This window comes from Hyperoodon ampullatus, assembly GCF_949752795.1.
Source record: "Hyperoodon ampullatus genome assembly, chromosome: 11".
Taxonomy (NCBI): Eukaryota; Metazoa; Chordata; class Mammalia; order Artiodactyla; family Ziphiidae; genus Hyperoodon; species Hyperoodon ampullatus.
Window position 1 is genome coordinate 21,017,586 of NC_136924.1, and position 13,253 is coordinate 21,030,838.

Below are 13,253 nucleotides of genomic sequence, written 5' to 3' on the forward strand. Positions count from 1 at the left end.
ACCATACTTTGAATTTTGAATTTTGAGCTTTTCCCTGGCTAGCAATATGCCGTCCAATACTTGTGATGTGAGGCGGCAGCAGTGAACTGCAGCTCGCATCGCCCCCATGATCATGAGGGGAAACAACCCACATACATACAACCATTTGGGACCCAGACAGCCATTCTGTTCTTAACTTTCAGTACAGTATGCAGTAAATTACATGAGCTATTCAGCACTTTATTATAAAATTGGCTTTGTGTTAGATGATTTTGTCCAACTGCAGGCTAATGTATGTGTTCTGACCATGTTTAGGGTATGCTAGGCTAAGCTCTGATGTTTGGTAGGTTAGATGTATTAAGTGTATTTTTGACTTAAGATATTTTCAACCTCTGATGAGTTTACCCATTTATTGGGACATAATCCCATCATAAGTAAAGGAAGATCTGTATACATTTTCTATTGTGGTAAAATATACATAATGTAAAATTTACAATTTTAATCATTTCTAAATGTACACATCAGTAGCATTAAGTACATTCAAAATGTTGTGCAAACATCTCCACCATCCATCTCCACAATTTTTTCATCATCCCAGGTAGAAACTTTGTACCCATTAAGTAATAACTCCCCATTTCCTCCTCCCCCAGCTCCTGGTAATCTCTGTTCTACTATTTGCTTATTCTAGGTACCTCATATAAATGGAATCATACAATATTGGTTTTTTGTGGCTGGCTTATTTCATTTAGTGCAATGTTTTCAAAGTTCATCCATGTTTAACATGTATCAGTACTTCATTCCTTTTTAAGACTAAATAATATTCAGTTGTATGTATATACCACATTTGTTTATCCACTCTTCTGTGGATGGACATTTGAGTTGTTTCTACCTTTTGGCTCCTATAAATAATGCTGCTATAACCATGGGTGTACAAGTATCTGGGTGTACATCTAGGAGTGGAATTAGTAATCGGTGGATCATATGGTAATTCTATGTTTAACTTTTTAAGGAAACCCCAACAGCTGCACCATTTTACATTCCCATCAACAGTGCAAGAGGGTTCTAATTTCTCCACATACTCACCAACACTTACTTTCTCTTTTTTGATAATAGCCACCTTAATGGGTGGAAAGTAGTATCTCATTGTGATTTTGATTTTCATTTCCCTAATGACTAATTTAATCGCTGATCGCCCATTTTTATATCTTCTTTGGAGAAATGTCTATTCAATCCTTTGCCCATTTTGAATGGGCATATACATTTTTTTTTTTTTTTTTTTTTTTTTTTTTTTTTTTTTTTTTTTTTTTATTTTTTGCTTTATCACAAATTTAATCAGTTATATGTATACATATGTTCCCATATCCCCTCCCTTTTGCGTCTCCCTCCCACCCTCCCTATCCCACCCCTCCAGGCGGTCACAAAGCACCGAGCTGATCTCCCTGTGCTATGCGGCTGCTTCCCACTAGCTATCTACCTTACGTTTGGTAGTGTATATATGTCCATGCCGCTCTTTCACTTTGTCACAGCTTACCCTTCCCCCTCCCCATATCCTCAAGTCCATTCTCTAGTAGGTCTGTGTCTTTATTCCTGTCTTACCCCTATGTTCTTCATGACCTTTTTTTTTCTTAAATTCCATATATATGTGTCAGCATACAGTATTTGTCTTTCTCTTTCTGACTTACTTCACTCTGTATGACAGACTCTAGGTCCATCCACCTCATTACAAATAGTTCAATTTCATTTCTTTTTATGGCTGAGTAATATTCCATTGTATGTATGTGCCACATCTTCTTTACCCATTCATCCGATGATGGACACTTAGGTTGTTTCCATCTCCGGGCTATTGTAAATAGGGCTGCTATGAACATTTTGGTACATGTCTCTTTTTGAATTATGGTTTTCTCAGGGTATATGCCCAGTAGTGGGATTGCAGGGTCATATGGTAGTTCTATTTGTAGTTTTTTAAGGAACCTCCATACCGTTCTCCATAGTGGCTGTACCAATTCACATTCCCACCAGCAGTGCAAGAGTGTTCCCTTTTTTCCACACCCTCTCCAGCATTTATTGTTTCTAGATTTTTTGATGATGGCCATTCTGACTGGCGTGAGATGATATCTCATTGTAGTTTTGATTTGCATTTCTCTAATTAGTAAAGATGTTGAGCATCCTTTCATGTGTTTGTTGGCAGTCTGTATATCTTCTGTGGAGAAATGTCTATTTAGGTCTTCTGCCCATTTTTGGATTGGGTTGTTTGTTTTTTTGTTATTGAGCTGCATGAGCTGCTTATAAATTTTGGAGATTAATCCTTTGTCAGTTGCTTCATTTGCAAATATTTTCTCCCATTCTGAGGGTTGTCTTTTGGTCTTGTTTATGGTTTCCTTTGCTGTGCAAAAGCTTTTAAGTTTCATTAGGTCCCATGTGTTTATTTTTGTCTTTATTTCCATTTCTCTAGGAGGTGGGTCAAAAAGGATCTTGCTGTGATTTATGTCATAGAGTGTTCTGCCTATGTTTTCCTCTAAGAGTTTGATAGTGTCTGGCCTTACATTTAGGTCTTTAATCCATTTTGAGCTTATTTTTGTGTATGGTGTTAGGGAGTGATCGAATCTCATACTTTTACATGTCCCTCTCCAGTTTTCCCAACACCACTTATTGAAGAGACTGTCCTTTCTCCACTGTACATTCCTGCCTCCTTTATCAAAGATAAGGTGACCATATGTCCGTGGGTTTATCTCTGGGCTTTCTATCCTGTTCCATTGATCTATCTTTCTGTTTCTGTGCCAGTACCATACTGTCTTGATTACTGCAGCTTTGTAGTATAGTCTGAAGTCGGGGAGCCTGATTCCTCCAGCTCCATTTTTCGTTCTCAAGATTGCTTTGGCTATTCGGGGTCTTTTGTGTTTCCATACAAATTGTGAAATTTTTTGTTCTAGTTCTGTGAAAAATGCCAGTGGTATTTTGATAGGGATTGCATTGAATCTGTAGATTGCTTTGGATAGTAGAGTCATTTTCACAATGTTGATTCTTCCAATCCAAGAACATGGTACATCTCTCCATCTATTTGTATCATCTTTAATTTCTTTCATCAGTGTCTTATAATTTTCTGCATACAGGTCTTTTGTCTCCTTAGGTAGGTTTATTCCTAGATATTTTATTCTTTTTGTTGCAATGGTAAATGGGAGTGTTTCCTTGATTTCACTTTCAGATTTTTCATCATTAGTATATAGGAATGCCAGAGATTTCTGTGCATTAATTTTGTATCCTGCAACTTTACCAAATTCATTGATTAGCTCTAGTAGTTTTCTGGTAGCATCTTTAGGATTCTCTATGTATAGTATCATGTCATCTGCAAACAGTGACAGCTTTACTTCTTCTTTTCCAATTTGGATTCCTTTTATTTGCTTTTCTTCTCTGATTGCTGTGGCTAAAACTTCCAAAACTATGTTGAATAAGAGTGGTGAGAGTGGGCAACCTTGTCTTGTTCCTGATCTTAGTGGAAATGGTTTCAGTTTTTCACCATTGAGGACGATGCTGGCTGTGGGTTTGTCATATATGGCCTTTATTATGTTGAGGAAAGTTCCCTCTATGCCTACTTTCTGCAGGGTTTTTATCATGAATGGGTGTTGAATTTTGTCGAAAGCTTTCTCTGCATCTATTGAGATGATCATATGGTTTTTCTCCTTCAATTTGTTAATATGGTGTATCACGTTGATTGATTTGCGTATATTGAAGAATCCTTGCATTCCTGGGATAAACCCCACTTGATCATGGTGTATGATCCTTTTAATGTGCTGTTGGATTCTGTTTGCTAGTATTTTGTTGAGGATTTTTGCATCTATGTTCATCAGTGATATTGGCCTGTAGTTTTCTTTCTTTGTGACATCCTTGTCTGGTTTTGGTATCAAGGTGATGGTGGCCTCGTAGAATGAGTTTGGGAGTGTTCCTCCCTCTGCTATATTTTGGAAGAGTTTGAGAAGGATAGGCGTTAGCTCTTCTCTAAATGCTTGATAGAATTCGCCTGTGAAGCCATCTGGTCCTGGGCTTTTGTTTGTTGGAAGATTTTTTATCACAGTTTCAATTTCAGTGCTTGTGATTGGTCTGTTCATATGTTCTATTTCTTCCTGATTCAGTCTTGGCAGGTTGTGCATTTCTAAGAATTTGTCCATTTCTTCCAGGTTGTCCATTTTATTGGCATAGAGTTGCTTATAGTAATCTCTCACGATCTTTTGTATTTCTGCAGTGTCAGTTGTTACTTCTCCTTTTTCATTTCTAATTCTATTGATTTGAGTCTTCTCCCTTTTTTTCTTGATGAGTCTGGCTAATGGTTTATCAATTTTGTTTATCTTCTCAAAGAACCAGCTTTTAGTTTTATTGATCTTTGCTATTGTTTCCTTCATTTCTTTTTCATTTATTTCTGATCTGATTTTTATGATTTCTTTCCTTCTGCTAACTTTGGGATGTTTTTGTTCTTCTTTCTCTAATTGCTTTAGGTGCAAGGTTAGGTTGTTTAGTCGAGATATTTCCTGTTTCTTAAGGTGGGATTGTATTGCTATAAACTTCCCTCTTAGAACTGCTTTTGCTGCATCCCATAGGTTTTGGGTCGTCGTGTCTCCATTGTCATTTGTTTCTAGGTATTTTTTTATTTCCTCTTTGATTTCTTCAGTGATCACTTCGTTATTAAGTAATGTATTGTTTAGCCTCCATGTGTTTGTATTTTTTATAGCTCTTTTCCTGTAATTGATATCTAGTCTCATAGCATTGTGGTCGGAAAAGATACTTGATACAATTTCAATTTTCTTAAATTTACCAAGGCTTGATTTGTGACCCAAGATATGATCTATCCTGGAGAATGTTCCATGAGCACTTGAGAAAAATGTGTATTCTGTTGTTTTTGGATGGAATGTCCTATAAATATCAATTAAGTCCATCTTGTTTAATGTATCATTTAAAGCTTGTGTTTCCTTATTTATTTTCATTTTGGATGATCTGTCCATTGGTGAAAGTGGGGTGTTAAAGTCCCCTACTATGATTGTGTTACTGTCGATTTCTCCTTTTATGGCTGTTAGTGTTTGCCTTATGTATTGAGGTGCTCCTATGTTGGGTGCATAAATATTTACAATTGTTATATCTTCTTCTTGGATCGATCCCTTGATCATTATGTAGTGTCCTTCTTTGTCTCTTCTAGTAGTCTTTATTTTAAAGTCTATTTTGTCTGATATGAGAATTGCTCCTCCAGCTTTCTTTTGGTTTCCATTTGCATGGAATATCTTTTTCCATCCCCTTACTTTCAGTCTGTATGTGTCTCTAGGTCTGAAGTGGGTCTCTTGTAGACAGCATATATATGGGTCTTGTTTTTGTATCCATTCAGCCAATCTGTGTCTTTTGGTGGGAGCGTTTAGTCCATTTACATTTAAGGTAATTATCGATATGTATGTTCCTATTCCCATTTTCTTAATTGTTTTGGGTTCGTTATTGTAGGTCTTTTCCTTCTGTTGTGTTTCTTGCCTAGAGAAGTTCCTTTAGCATTTGTTGTAAAGCTGGTTTGGTGGTGCTGAACTCTCTCAGCTTTTGCTTGTCTGTAAACGTTTTAATTTCTCCATCAAATCTGAATGAGATCCTTGCTGGGTAGAGTAATCTTGGTTGCAGGTTTCTCTCCTTCATCACTTTAATTATGTCCTGCCACTCCCTTCTGGCTTGTAGAGTTTCTGCTGAGAGATCAGCTGTTATCCTGATGGGGATTCCCTTGTGTGTTATTTGTTGTTTTTGCCTTGCTGCTTTTAATATGATTTCTTTGTGTTTAATTTTTGACAGTTTGATTAATATATGTCTTGGCGTATTTCTCCTTGGATTTATTCTGTATGGGACTCTCTGTGCTTCTTGGACTTGATTAACTATTTCCTTTCCCATATTAGGGAAGTTTTCAACTATAATCTCTTCAAATATTTTCTCAGTCCCTTTCTTTTTCTCTTCTTCTTCTGGAACCCCTATAATTCGAATGTTGGTGCGTTTAATGTTGTCCCAGAGGTCTCTGATATTGTCCTCTGTTCTTTTCATTCTTTTCTCTTTATTTTGCTCTGCATTAGTTATTTCCACTATTTTATCTTCCACCTCACTTATCCGTTCTTCTGCCTCAGTTATTCTGCTATTGATCCCATCTAGAGTATTTTTCATTTCATTTATTGTGTTTTTAATCGATGCTTGATTCATCTTTAGTTCTACTAGGTCCTTGTTAACTGTTTCTTGCATTTTGTCTATTCTATTTCCAAGATTTTGGATCATCTTTACTATCATTATTCTGAATTCTTTTTCAGATAGACTGCCTATTACCTCTTCATTTGTTAGGTCTGGTGGGTTTTTATCTTGCTCCTTCTCCTGCTGTGTGTTTTTCTGTCTTCTCATTTTGCTTATGTTACTGTGTTTGGGGTCTCCTTTTTGCCGGCTGCAGGTTCGTAGTTCCTGTTGTTTTTGGTGTCTGTCCCCAGTGGCTAAGGTTGGTTTAGTGGGTTGTGTAGGTTTCCTGGTCGAGGGGACTAGTGCCTGTGTTCTGGTGGATGAGGCTGGATCTTGTCTTTCTGGTGGGCAGGTCCACGTCTGGTGGTGTGTTTTGGGGTGTCTGCAGACTTTTTATGATTTTAGGCCACCTCTCTGCTAATGGGTGGCGTTGTGTTCCTGTCTTGCTAGTTGTTTGGCATAGGGTGTCCAGCACTGTAGCTTGCTGGTCGTTGAGTGAAGCTGGGTGCTGGTGTTGAGATGGAGATCTCTGGAAGATTTTCGCCGTTTGATATTATGTGGAGCTGGGAGGTCTCTTGTGGACCAGTGTCCTGAAGTTGGCTCTCCCACCTCAGAGGCACAGTACTGACTCCTGGCTCCTCAATTTGGGATGATTTGTTGTCTATTCATGTATTCCACAGATGCAGGGTACATCAAGTTGATTGTGGAGCTTTAATCCGCTGCTTCTGAGGCTGCTGGGAGAGGTTTCCCTTTCTCTTCTTTGTTCTCACAGCTCCCGGGTCTCAGCTTTGGATTTGGCCCCGCCTCTGCGTGTAGGTCGCCGGAGGGCGTCTGTTCTTCGCTCAGACAGGAAAGGGTTAAAGGAGCAGCCTCCTCGGGAACTCTGGCCCACTCAGGCCGGGCGGGAGGGAGGGGCACGGAGTGCGGGGCGAGCCTGCAGCGGCAGAGGTCGGCGTGACGTTGCACCAGCCTGAGGCGCGCCGTGCGTTCTCCCAGGGAAGCCGCCCCTGGACCCCGGGACCCCGGCAGCGGCGGGCTGCCCAGGCTCCCGGAAGGGCGGTGTGGACAGCGACCCGCGCTCGCACACGGGCTTCTTGGCGGCGGCAGCAGCAGCCCCAGCGTCCCACGCCCGTCACTGGGCTGCGCGCTTTCAGTCGCGACTCGCGCCCGTCTGTGGAGCCCCTTTAAGCAGCGCTCTTAATCCCCTCTCCTCGCGCAGCAGGAAACCAAGAGGGAAGAACAAGTCTCTTGCCTCTTCGGCAGCTCCAGAGTTTTCCCGGACTCCCTCCCGGCTAGCTGTGGCACATTAGCCCCCTTCAGGCTGAGTTCTCGCCGCCAGCCCCAGTCCTCTCCCTGCGCTCTGACCGAAGCCCGAGCCTCAGCTTCCAGCGCCGCCCGCCCCGGCGGGCGAGCAGACAAGCCTCTCGGGCTGGTGAGTGCCGCTCGGCACCGATCCTCTGTGCGGGAATCTCTCCGCCCTGCCCCACCCAGGTATGTGGGGAGTTTCTTGCCTTTTGGGAGGTCTGGGGTCTTCTGCCAGCGTTCAGTAGGTGTTCTGTAGGAGTTGTTCCACGTGTAGCTGTATTTCTGGTGTATCCGTGAGGAGGAAGGTGATCTCCGCGTCTTACTCTTCCGCCATCTTACCCGGAAGTCGGGCATATACATTTTGGTATATAATTGCAAATGGCCTCCAGAAATGCGGCACCAGTTTTCTCTCCCATCTGCAGTAGGTGAGAGGCCCGGTGTACCCGTGTATTCATCCACACTAGTTCTCCTTCTTCTGCTCTCTCTCTCCCGTTTCCTCTTCTCCCTTTCCTCCCCCTCCTCCCTTTCCTCCCCCTCCTCCTCCTCTTCTTCTTCTAACTGTTGTAGGTCTGACAAGTGAAAAATGACATTTTAATTATTTTATATTTATTAATAGTAAAGCCAAATATAGTTCATACTTTGTTGGCAGTCTGTGTTTCTCCTTTTGTGGAATGGTGTTCATTCATTTAGCTAATCAACAAATTACTTAGAGTGAACTGCCTATTTGTCAGGAACTCCTTTCTAGGCCCTAGAGAGCCTGCTGTGAACAAGCAACAAGGACCTCACTCTCTCGGAGCTGCCGTTTTTTTTTTTTGTTTTGTTTTTGTTTTTGTTTTTGGAGAGAAATAGTAAATAAATCAATAAGCAAGATAATTCTGCATTTTGTTAGGTGCTATGAAGGAAAAAACAGAGTGAGATGTTAGAGTAGGGTTGGCAAACTGCAGCCTGTGAACTATGTCTGGCCCACTGCCTGTTTGTAAACAAAGTTTTATTAGAACACAGCCATGCTCATTTGTTTACCAGTTGTCTATAGCTGCTTTTGAGCTACAACAGCAGAGCTTGGTAGTTTTGACAGAGACCATATAGCCCACAAAGTTTAAATTATTTACTATCTGGCCCTTTACAGGAAAAGTATTCTGATCCCTGTGATAGAAAGTAACAGGGGATGGGGCAACAGTTTAGCTTGGTGGTCAGGGAAGAATTCTCTTAGGAGATGACATTTGAAGTAAGACCTGAAACATTACACTGTGTCCCTCCCACTAGATCATTAGCTTCTCGGGAGCAGGGGTGGGGCTTTCTTAATCTTTGAATTCTTACAGTGCCTCGTACACGACATCACTTGGTTACTGTTTCTTGAATTAAATTCTCTTTAGTTTTAAATACCTGAAATTTAATATTTGCTTAAAAATTTTTTTCATCTGGCCATTCATGTTCTTTTCCCATGTTTTTAAATGAGGAACTTAATTTTTTATTATGGAAATATGTAGAATTACTGCAGCAGACCATTGACAATAAAAATCAAGCTTAAATCTAATTTTGTGCAAACTGTGATTTACAAATAGGCCACAGAAAAAAATTATAATTTTTAAGACACATGATTTATAACATTAATGGGCTTTGGCCCCTGACAGACCTGGGTTGGAATCCCAGCCTTGGATCTTGTTTGACCTGAGGCAAATCATTTAACTTCTCTAAGCCTCAGTTTTCTCATATGTAGAGTGGGGTAATAATGCCAACAGTGCCTTAACAGTTGTGAGGACTAAAGTAAATAATGTATGTTAAGGATTTGGATTAGGGTCTAGTGCAAATAAATGTTAAATAATTATTAGCTATTTCATCATGTCATCTTCATTGTCATCTTCCCTACAGGGCAGGATGGTCCTGCCTTCCATGTGTGAATTCTTCATCCTCTAGTCAACTAATTTCAACAGATTTTTAAGATCCAAATTTGTTTTGAAATATTGACAGAAAAGGAGAGTAACAGTCTTAAAGAGAGAGAGAAAACCAGGAGTCATTTTCTTTGCCTGTAATGTAAATAATTGTTGAATCCTAGAGGAATTGGGTCAGGGTACAAGATCCCAACATGAGATCACAGTCGTGAAAGAATCATTGGTCCAAGAGAAGGTGCCTCCAATTGAATCCCACGCAAACACTTCCGCTGAGAGCAAGACTTACCTGATGGTGCTAGATGCAGCGTGGGCGTTTACAAGCTTGTTCCAAGAAGTAAATGGTTAAAATAAAGAAGAAGTAAATCTGTCTAAATAAAATTACATGCCTTTTTTTGTCACTGGCATGAGATCTTGCTTACTTCAGTAAGTTCCTTACTGAACATATCTATTATAATTGCCTTTGCCTGTATTGCCTCTTCTTAATTAAAATAAATATTGCCACACACAACTTGTGACAAAAATAACCTGAGATAGCAAGGAAGTGAAGGAAGGGAATGAGTGCTCCATGCTAACGTTCTCAGTGATTAGTTACAGAATGTAAATGACCGTTAGGTATACTTTCTGTTGCACCAACAATGAAACGATCCTTTCATTGCCTACATAGGTTCAGATTATTGCAGTTTCCAAGTTGTCAGGTAGGATTCAAACGTGACGCTAAAAATATTCTTTCCGCTCTTGCTGTGACTGCCTGTGGGGGGTCATTCTATACAACTCCATTCATCAGTGATTATTGACTTCCAGCTGCACGTAGAACATTGGTGTAGATACTTTCGTTGCTGTAAAGGCAGCATAGGTTTAAGTTCCTGCATTCAGCTAAATTAAATACTTTTGTACTGGTTCACATGATACATGTGAATTTACCTAATCTATGTGTGTGTGTGTATGTGTGTAGTAGGTGTATCTGTGTGTGTGTGTTTTGTGTGTAGTGTGTGTACATGTGTGTATGTATGTATTGAACTGATTTGAGTCATACAGACTCAGTATGGAAAGGAAATTCCTAGGAGCAGATCCTGCTTTGAAGGTGGAAAAGGTGACCCTAAGCCAAGAGAAAAGACACATTGTATAAGGAGATTGCAAAGTAGTTTTTCTTGGCTGCATGAGTTTAGTAGGATATTTTTTGAGTTCACGGTTTTTAGCTAGACCTACTATAGTACCTGACTGACAAACACTAATGATTATAATCATTAAACTGCAAATCTTACTAATAGTAGTAGTAATTTTAATATTTATTGAGCACATGGCATGTGAAGACACTGTCCAGTGTTTTAAATCCAGTATCTCATTTAACAATACAAGAAGCCTATGCAGTTGGTTACTGTTACTATCCCCGTTTTAGAAATGGGGAGGTGTAGCAGCATGCCCAAGCTCTTGCAGCTTGTAAGTAGAGGAGGCACTAGTCAACCATAGATCCGCTTACATCCGGGATCTGCATCGTTGACTAAAGTGCACCCAGTGGATGTTTGATTAGAAGAGGGAGCAGATGCTGCAGGGTGTGGAGGAGTGAGAGGTGAGAAAGGGAAGGTTGCAAGTGTAGATGAATCTTTGAGAAGGTTTGGGACAGGAGTCTGGAGAGAGTGGTGGAGCAGCTCCCAGGAGGCATGGAGTCAAGGGCGGGTGTTAGGACAGCAGCAGTGCACAGGGCAAAGAGCTGGGAGGGGTGGAGGTTGCCTGTCTAGAAGAAAAAAGGACAAATGATGAAGCAAGGCCTAAGGGAGTGGGCCGGAAACAGAAAGATATTGACAGCATAAGTGAGATAGTTGCCTGGAAACAGAGGAAATACACCTCTTTCTGTAGGTCTTGGGGCAGCAGATTAGGGCAGGAAGGGATGTGAGTAAGTGTGTGAGAGAAGGATAGGAGAAGCGGGGGCAGTTCACACCCAGTGGTTTTCACTTTCTCAGTGAAGTAGAGGCAAGTTCATCTAAGACTGGAGTGGGATAAAGGGTTGAGGGTATGATCTTCTAAGAGAGATGAAGATCTTGAATATTCATAGTCATTGAGTGTGATGAGCAAGGAGCTGACCAAGAAAAAGTAGAAGAATTGAGGGCCACAGTGAGATTTAAAAGTCATACATTTGAGGGGCACTAGGCTACTTGGCTTGTGATTTTTCTCCAGCAGCGCTTGGCTTCCCAGATATGGGTGTGGAAAATGCCAGTAGAGGCAGATGCAAGAGAACAGAGATGCATGGGAGGTGAGAGTACTCGTGAGACACCTGACGGCCTGCCAGAGGCTCAGGTGGCTTGGAGCAGCTATACGTTTATTTCACAGTGAATCCCCGAATTCCTCTCATTTACTCTGGGAAAGCACCGGTAGAGCCTGATGTCTGCCATTATTTCTCAAGCTCTAGTTGAATAGAAAATAGTTTAATCATACAATATGTTTTCTAAAAAAATTTTTTTTGAATTTTAACTAAAAAAATTATTGACAGATTCTAATGGCCTACACTACATTATTATGTACAATATTAATGGGCACTCCTTTTCACATGGTGGAATTCAGTGTGCCCATGTTCTCTTATTTCTGATTCTGAAAATAATCATTTTTGATGTGTTTATGATCAGATATTGACATCAACCATATGCTAGTCACTAAAATAACTATTATCTTTGAGAAGGTTTGGGTAAGAACTATGGGGAGGGCAGAGGAACAGTAAGAGGGAGACATAGAGTCACAGGTATGTTAACACATCTTAGTTTATTTAGTCATTTGTCTCCCCTACTAGAGCAGATTGAGTCTTCTATATAATAAGATTGGATCTTATTATACTTACATTCTTCCTGCCTTGCCCAGTGTTGGCTCCCCAAGGGTGTCAGTAAGTGTTTTGTTTTGTTTTTTTTAATTAATTTATTTATTTATTTATTTTTGACTGCACTGGGTCTTTGTTGCTGTGGGCGCAGGCTTTCTCTAGTGGCGGCGAGTGGGGCTACTCTTCGTTGCAGTGCACGGGCTTCTCTTTGCAGTGGCTTCTCTTTTTGCGGAGCATGGGCTCTAGGCACGCAGGCTTCAGTAGTTGTGTCACGCGGGCTCAGTAGTTGTGGCTCGCAGGCTCTAGAGTGCAGGCTCAGTAGTTGTGGTACATGGGCTTAGTTGCTTTGTGGCATGTGGGATCTTCCTGGACCAGGGCTTGAACCCGTGTCCCCTGCATTGGCAGGCAGATTCTTAACCACTGTGCTATCAGGGAAGTCCCCCTGATATTATATTTATGATTAGGCATCCTTGCATTCCTGGGATAAACCCCACTTGATCATAATGTATGATCCTTTTAATGTGCTGTTGGATTCTGTTTGCTAGTATTTTGTTGAGGATTTTTTGCATCTATGTTCCTCAGTGATATTGGCCTGTAGTTTTCTTTCTTTGTGACCTCTTTCTCTGGTTTTGGTATCAGGGTGATGGTGGCCTTGTAGAAGGAGTTTGGGAGTGTTCCTCCCTCTGCTATATTTTGGAAGAGTTTGAGAAGGATAGGTGTTAGCTCTTCTCTAAATGTTTGATAGAATTCGCCGGTGAAGTCATCTGGTCCTGGGCTTTTGTTTGTTGGAAGATTTTTAATCACAGTTTCAATTTCAGTGCTTGCGATTGGTCTGTTCATATTTTCTATTTCTTCCTGGTTCAGTCTTGGCACGTTGTGCATTTCTAAGAATTTGTCCATTTCTTCCAGGTTGTTCATTTTATTAGCATAGAGTTGCTTGTAGTAAGTAATCTCTCATGATCCTTTGTATTTCTGCAGCATCAGTTGTAACTTCTCCTTTTTCATTTCTAATTCTATTGATTTGAGTCTTCTTCCTTTTTTTCTTGATG

General features: G+C 40.7%; 1 protein-coding gene across 1 annotated transcript in view; it reads left to right on the top strand.

The window, feature by feature from the left end:
- Nucleotides 1-13,253, top strand: part of CFAP54 (cilia and flagella associated protein 54) — a gene marked incomplete at both ends in the record, with an annotated part of 308,135 nt that overhangs the window by 277,465 nt on the left and 17,417 nt on the right. The window lies entirely within an intron of this gene.